This window comes from Otolemur garnettii, unplaced genomic scaffold (genome assembly GCF_000181295.1).
Source record: "Otolemur garnettii isolate 467f Iridium unplaced genomic scaffold, OtoGar3 scaffold00020, whole genome shotgun sequence".
Lineage (NCBI taxonomy): Eukaryota > Metazoa > Chordata > Mammalia > Primates > Galagidae > Otolemur > Otolemur garnettii.
The window spans coordinates 466,268-472,531 of record NW_003852415.1 but is presented as its reverse complement, the minus strand read 5'-3'; the positions used below and the strand labels follow the sequence as shown (position 1 = coordinate 472,531).

Sequence of the window (6,264 nt, the reverse complement as noted above, 5' to 3'; positions counted from 1 at the left end):
GGCTATTTTTTGGTTGCAGCCGTCATTGTTGTTTGGCGGGCCCAGGCTGGATTCAAACCCACCAGCTCAGGTGTATGTGGCTGGCACCTTAGCTCAGAGCCACAGGCGCTGAGCCAAGCAATTCTCTTGCTTCGGGCTCCTGAGTAGGTGGGGCTACAGGCACCCATCACAGTGCCTGACTATTCTTTGTTTTTTAGAAACAGGGTCTCACTCTTCTTGGTCAGGCTGGTCTCAAACTCCTGAGCTCAGGCAATTCACTGTCTCAGCCTCCCAGAGTGCTAGGACTATAGGAGTGAGCCACTACACCAAGCCCGGCCTAACAATTCTGCCTCCCAAATGGAAATAAGCCAAAAGAAAAGAAATAGTTTTTATACAGTTGTTCATCACAACTTCAAACCAAAAATTCTCCCTGCACCTTGCCCCCTAACTTGAGATGTATGCTTTCTTTATCCCTCAAAGACAAAGTGTCACCATGTCCTTTAGTTCAGCTGTATTCCTTCCTTCCCTTCTTCATTCTTTCCCTCCCTCCATTCATTCTTCCCCCCCTTCCTCCCTCCCTCTCTCTTGCTTACTTTCTTATTTATTTTAGTAGCTCTTCACTGTCAGCAAAATTCTGACACTATCTACCTGGGTCTGTACACAGGTCAAAGGTGGTTCTACAAGATTTCCCCCACTTCAAATGTCAAGTGGCCTGTGTTTGAGACCAAATGGCTCTAAATCAAGGTTCCCACTATCCCCTCCTTTGGTTTAATTTGTTGGGGCAGGTAACAGAACTTTACATTTACTGGTTTCTTATAAAGGATACTACAAAGGATGCAGACGAACAGCCAAATGGAAGACACACATGGGGCAAGGTATGTGGGAAGGACCACAAAGCTTCTATACTCCTTCTGAAACTCAGGGGTTGACTTAAGCAGGTGTGCCTGTCCTGTGTGCTTTTGATCACTTGGTTTCTATTATTTTTTCCCTCTTTCTTCCATGAGCTAAAGGCCTTAGGTAGCTGAAAGCCACACCACTAACACTTAACCTTCAATGGCTACTTTATAGATACCATTTATAAGTACTATAGTAATGGTGGTTGCTTCAGTAGTTTTTCAGGAACCTAGGCCAGCTCCTGTCCAGTTCAAACCAGTGAAAACCACCAACTCATCAGCAAGTGACTGAGAGATGGCTTTTTGACATCAGAGGGTCCATAACCCTGCCCTTACTTAGGTCATGCTAAAGCCATCATCTTCTGTACTTATGTCCTATAAAATGCCCTGAACTCCAACTATGCTTGCTTAGAAGGAACTTGTTGCTTCATTTTTCACCTTTCTCTATACCACTTCTCTAACCCACAATTATGCCCAACCCTTATCTTCAGGGAAGTGGATTTGAGAGCTGTTCTCTAACCTACTCTCTGGTAGCTTTGCAGTTAAATCTTTTCCCCTTTGCAAAATTTGTGTAGTGGCAGGCAGAATGGCCCTGGACTTAGCCAGTATCACTTCCAAGTGCTCTACCCTACAAGAACACAAATGAGGTCTCTGGGGGTTTTATGGAGGCTTCATTACATAGGCATGATTAAACTACTGACCACTGGTAATCATTTCAACCTTTAGTCCCTGTCCCTTCTCCAGAGGTGAGAGGGTGGAACTGCAAGTTCCAAACCTCTAATCATATGGTTGTTCCCTTGGCAATCAACCCCTATCCCTAGTTGATCTGTACTATTTTGAGGGTTGGGGGTGATTTATCAGAGGAGACCCATTTTAACCAGGTGTTGGGGGGCCTAACATAGCCCTACAAATCCCCTCCTACTCTGCTAAACAAAAGATACAAAAGACCTAGTTAGTTAGCCTCACCCCCAAAATTTGTGCCAAAGGACCCTAACCCACCAAAGCCCTTCAGGCATCCTCTGTTCTCTGTCCAGGCAGGTCACTGTCCCTTTCAATAAACCTAGCCCGAATCTCTCCACTCCTGGTCTTATCTCTGACATTACAGCTTCACCTATCACCAGGCATCTAGGAAATAGCAAGGATTACCCAAGTAAAGGGAAAGGGGTGGGAGGGAGATTTTAGATGGAGGGACAACATGTATGATGACTTGTTTCAAATGTATCTGGGACAATGTTTTAATCAGATATGGTAAGATGACAAACATGGAGACAACCGCCCTGAGAGAAGAGTTTCTTAGCATTTCCAAGAGGAGAGGGCATACCACACCACATAGAACCACCTGGAGAGGCATAAGCGTTGATCAGGAGACAGAAAAACAAGGAAGAGCTGACCCTAAGTCTTTTTGTTAGTAGGTATTATTCTTAGTTACCACAGAAAGGAACAGGCAATGCAGGGTAGGTAGCCTTGAGTTAAGTTTGGGATGGCATAGGTTTAATACTTTCAGAGGGCTCTAAGATACATAGGTAGTCCTGTTACATAATAGCCATCCCTAGGGTAATTTAGAGCAGGGCAATGCTGGCTTGATGTATAAATTAGATGAGGTCCTGAAGGATATGAGTTTTAGGCTTGGCGCCTGTAGCTCAAGAGGTTAAGGCGTCAGCCACATACATCAGAGCTGGCAGGTTCAAATCCAGCCCAAACAATGACTACAACCAAAAAATAGCCGGGTGTTGTGGTGGGGGCCTGTAGTCCCAGCTACTTGGAAGGCTGAGGCAAGTGAATCACTTAAGCTCAGGGGTTGGAGGTTGCTGTGAGCAGTGATGCTACAGCACTCTACCCAGGGCAAAAGCTCGAGGCTCTGTTTCAAAAAAAAGGGATATGGGTTTTAGATATGTTAGTTTGCATATGAATGGCATGAGCAAAGGAAAGGTGTCCATTGTCTCTAAAAATTAACTAGCTCTGTCACCAGGGGCAATATGTCTAGGATTTGCAAGTCCCCAAATATGTCAAAGTATCATAAAATACATAAATAAAAAACATGATTAATACAAGGCTTGAGCTAAAAAGGGCACTGATGTATTATAAAAGAAAGAGGCTCAATGAACCCATAAGAAAGAAGTAAAGCAAGTTCAGTGAGTCTGGGTAGGCAAACAGGGACTAGAATATAAAGCATCATATTTTTTTATTTTTTAAAACTTTATTCTTGCGGGGGCACAGTGGCTCACACCTGTAATCCTAGCACTCTGAGAGGCTGAGGCTGGTGGATTGCCTGAGCTCTCAGGTTGGAGATTAGCCTAAGCAAGAGTGAGAACCTGTCTCTAAAAAATAGCCAGGTATTGTGGCAGACGCCTGTAGTCCCAAGAGCCAGGAGGTTGATACAAGGGAATCCTTTAAGGCCCAGAGTCTGAGGATGCTGTGACTTGTGATGCCATAGTACTCAACTGAGAACAACAAGTGAGACTCTGTCTCAAAAACAAATAAACAAACAAAACAGAACAAAACTTTACTCTTGTGGAATAAAAACAAAATCCTAAGCCTCTCAACCAATTGACCAGACCTCTCTTGGCCAAGGAGACACCAGAAAAACTTTAAAAACTAAGTTTCCCACCCATGATGAGACAGGATGTTGGTCATGTCTCATTATACCTCCTTCCTCAATAAGGGTCATCAGACCTTTTTTCCTAAAAGTTAAACAGAAACCAGTCTGAGAAAACAAAGAACAGAAGGCTCCCCTGCTGATTTTTTTTTTTTTCCTCAGACAGAGTCTCACTATGTAGCCCTCTGTGGAGTGATGTAAAGTTACACAGCTCACAGCAACCTCAAACTCTTGGGCTTAAGCAATTCTCTTGCCTCAGCCTCCCAAGTAGCTGGGACTACAGGCACCTACCACAACGCCCAACTATTTTTTGGTTATAGTTGTCATTGTTGTTTGGCAGTCCCGGTCTGGATTCGAACCTGCCAGCTCTGGTGTATGTGGCTGGCACCCTGGCTGCTGAGCTATAGGTACTGAGCCTCTTTAACCAACCATCTGATGCCGTAGCCAAATTCCCCTCCCTTTTCACAATTTTGACAATGCATTATTCCTTCCTGATAAATCCCCATGACCATAATGGCTGGCTTACTGAGGCTGCACGAAAGGCTGTGTCTTTTGTTTCACCCACAGAACCTAATTTTACTGCATTTTAATGTTAAGTCTTTACCCCAAGTGAACATGGAATGTATACAACATACATGACTGCTTACTACACATGTATATAGCCCTCCTATAACCTGTTAAATATGTATATTTAGCCAACCCACCTGTCCCACACTTCTTCCTGCTATGGCCTACTTTTGGTCTCTGCTGGAGACTCTATTTATCAGTCTGCACATTGCAACCTATCATAAGAATAAAGTTCTCCTTTACGAAAGTATAGATTCTCATGACTGTATGTCGACAATCTTTCATTTTTAATTATTTACTTTTATCTGGTGTGGTAGCTCACACCTATAATCCTAGCACTCTGGGAGGCCAAGGAGTTAGAGACCAGCCTCAGCAAGAGTGAAACCCTGTCTCTACTAAAAATAGAAAAAATTAGCTGGATATTGTGGCAAGTGCCTATAGTCCCAGCTACTCAGGAGGTTGAGGTAGGAGGACCACTTGAGCCCGTGAGTCTGAGGGTGCAGTGAGCTAGGCTAATGCCAAAGGACTCTGGATGACAGAGAGAGACTCTGTCTCAAAAATGATAATAAATAGTAATAATAATAAAAATGGTAATAATTCTTTAGACTCTCAGACTGTCGGACTCTCTCCCCACCAGGCCTCTCTGGCTTCACCTGCAGCATGTGCTCCCCCACCACCCACCCAAAACATCTGCCTGGGGAGGTGGAAACAAGCGTGCAGCCTGCAGGAGGACTGTGTACCACATGAAAGAGGTGCAGTGCAACGGCCACAGCTCCCACTGCTGCTGCTTTCTGTGCATGGTTTGTAGGAAAAATTTAGATAGCACAACAGTGGCAATTCACAATGAAGAGGTCTACTGTAAATCCTGCTATGGAAAGAAGTATGGGCAGAAAGGCTATATGGTTATGGCCAGGGCACCCACACGCACAACACAGATCTCAGGGAGAGGCTTGGCATCAAGCCAGAGACTGTTCAACCTCACAGGCCTACAACAAATCCAAACACTTCTATATTTGCTCAGAAACATGGAGGTGCTGAGCAGTGATCCCGATGTGGGGATTCCATATACGCTGCCGAGAAGATAACTGGAGCTGGAAAGCCCTGGCATAAAAACTGTTTTCAATGTGCCAATTGTGGGAAGAGTCTTGAATCGACAACTTTGACTGAAAAAGAAGGTGAAATCTACTCTAAAGGATGCAATGCAAAAAACTTTGGGACCAAGGGATTTGGCTATAGCCAGGGAACAGGGGCTCTTTTCATGCTCAGTAAAGGTGAAAACCCAGAACTAAGTATCTCTTCATACTTTAGGCACAGATAACCTTCTAAACTACTATGAAATTCCATCAGCATTTAGTACTCTGTGTTACCCTGTACCTAGACAGGCTGGCTAACTTGCAGAAAGACAGCACTGTATCTTTTTGCTTTACTCTCCAGAATTTTCAAGAACCATTTCTCTTACATTTTAAATAAAACTTCAACTTGAAAATAATAATTCTTTGTTTTTTTCCCCTCAACTCCCTGTTTACAGAACATGTAGCATCTCAGAACATGCCAAGCCTGTTAAGTCTCAATCCCCAAAATAATGAGAAGCCATTGTAATATTTTAACCAAAGTGACACAATTAATTGTTATAAAAAGATCACTCTGGCTAGAGTGTGTATGCAAGAGCATCCTGTTAAGGAAGAAACAACAGTGATTTGGACTAGGCAGATGTCCTTGGAATTATGAAGAAATGGACTGAATTGAGAAGTACTTAGGATTAGTATCCATAGATTCTGGTGATTGACTGACAGAATACGGAGAACAAAAGAGACAAAATTCTCAAAAAGACTCAGTGCTTTCTAGCATGAAATGAGTAGGTGGATGAGATACATACTTCCCTAGAGGAAAACAGGTTTGGGGGGTTTTATTTTCGCTTTGAAGTTGTGGGGGTATTTAAAGTGAAGATCATGGGCTCAGTGCCCGTAGCACAGTGGCAGTTATGGCGCCAGCCACATACATGGAGGCTGGTGGGTTCAAACCCAGCCTGGGCCAGCTGGGCAACAATGACAAATGCAATAATAACAAAAAATACCTGGGTATTGTGGCGGGCGCCTGTAGCCCCAGCTACTTGGGAGGCTGAGGCAAGAGAATCGCTTAAGTCCAAGAGTTAGGGGCTGATGTGAACTGTGATGCCACAGCACTCTACCCAGAGCGACGGCTTGAGACTCTGTCTCAAAAAAAAAAAAA

General features: G+C 43.9%; 1 protein-coding gene and 1 pseudogene across 5 annotated transcripts in view; one reads left to right on the top strand and one right to left on the bottom strand.

The window, feature by feature from the left end:
- The window catches only part of PTGR2 (prostaglandin reductase 2), a 39,839-nt gene that overhangs the window by 19,299 nt on the left and 14,276 nt on the right, over positions 1 to 6,264 (bottom strand). The window lies entirely within an intron of this gene.
- Positions 4,764 to 5,692, top strand: LOC105886698 (annotated as a pseudogene).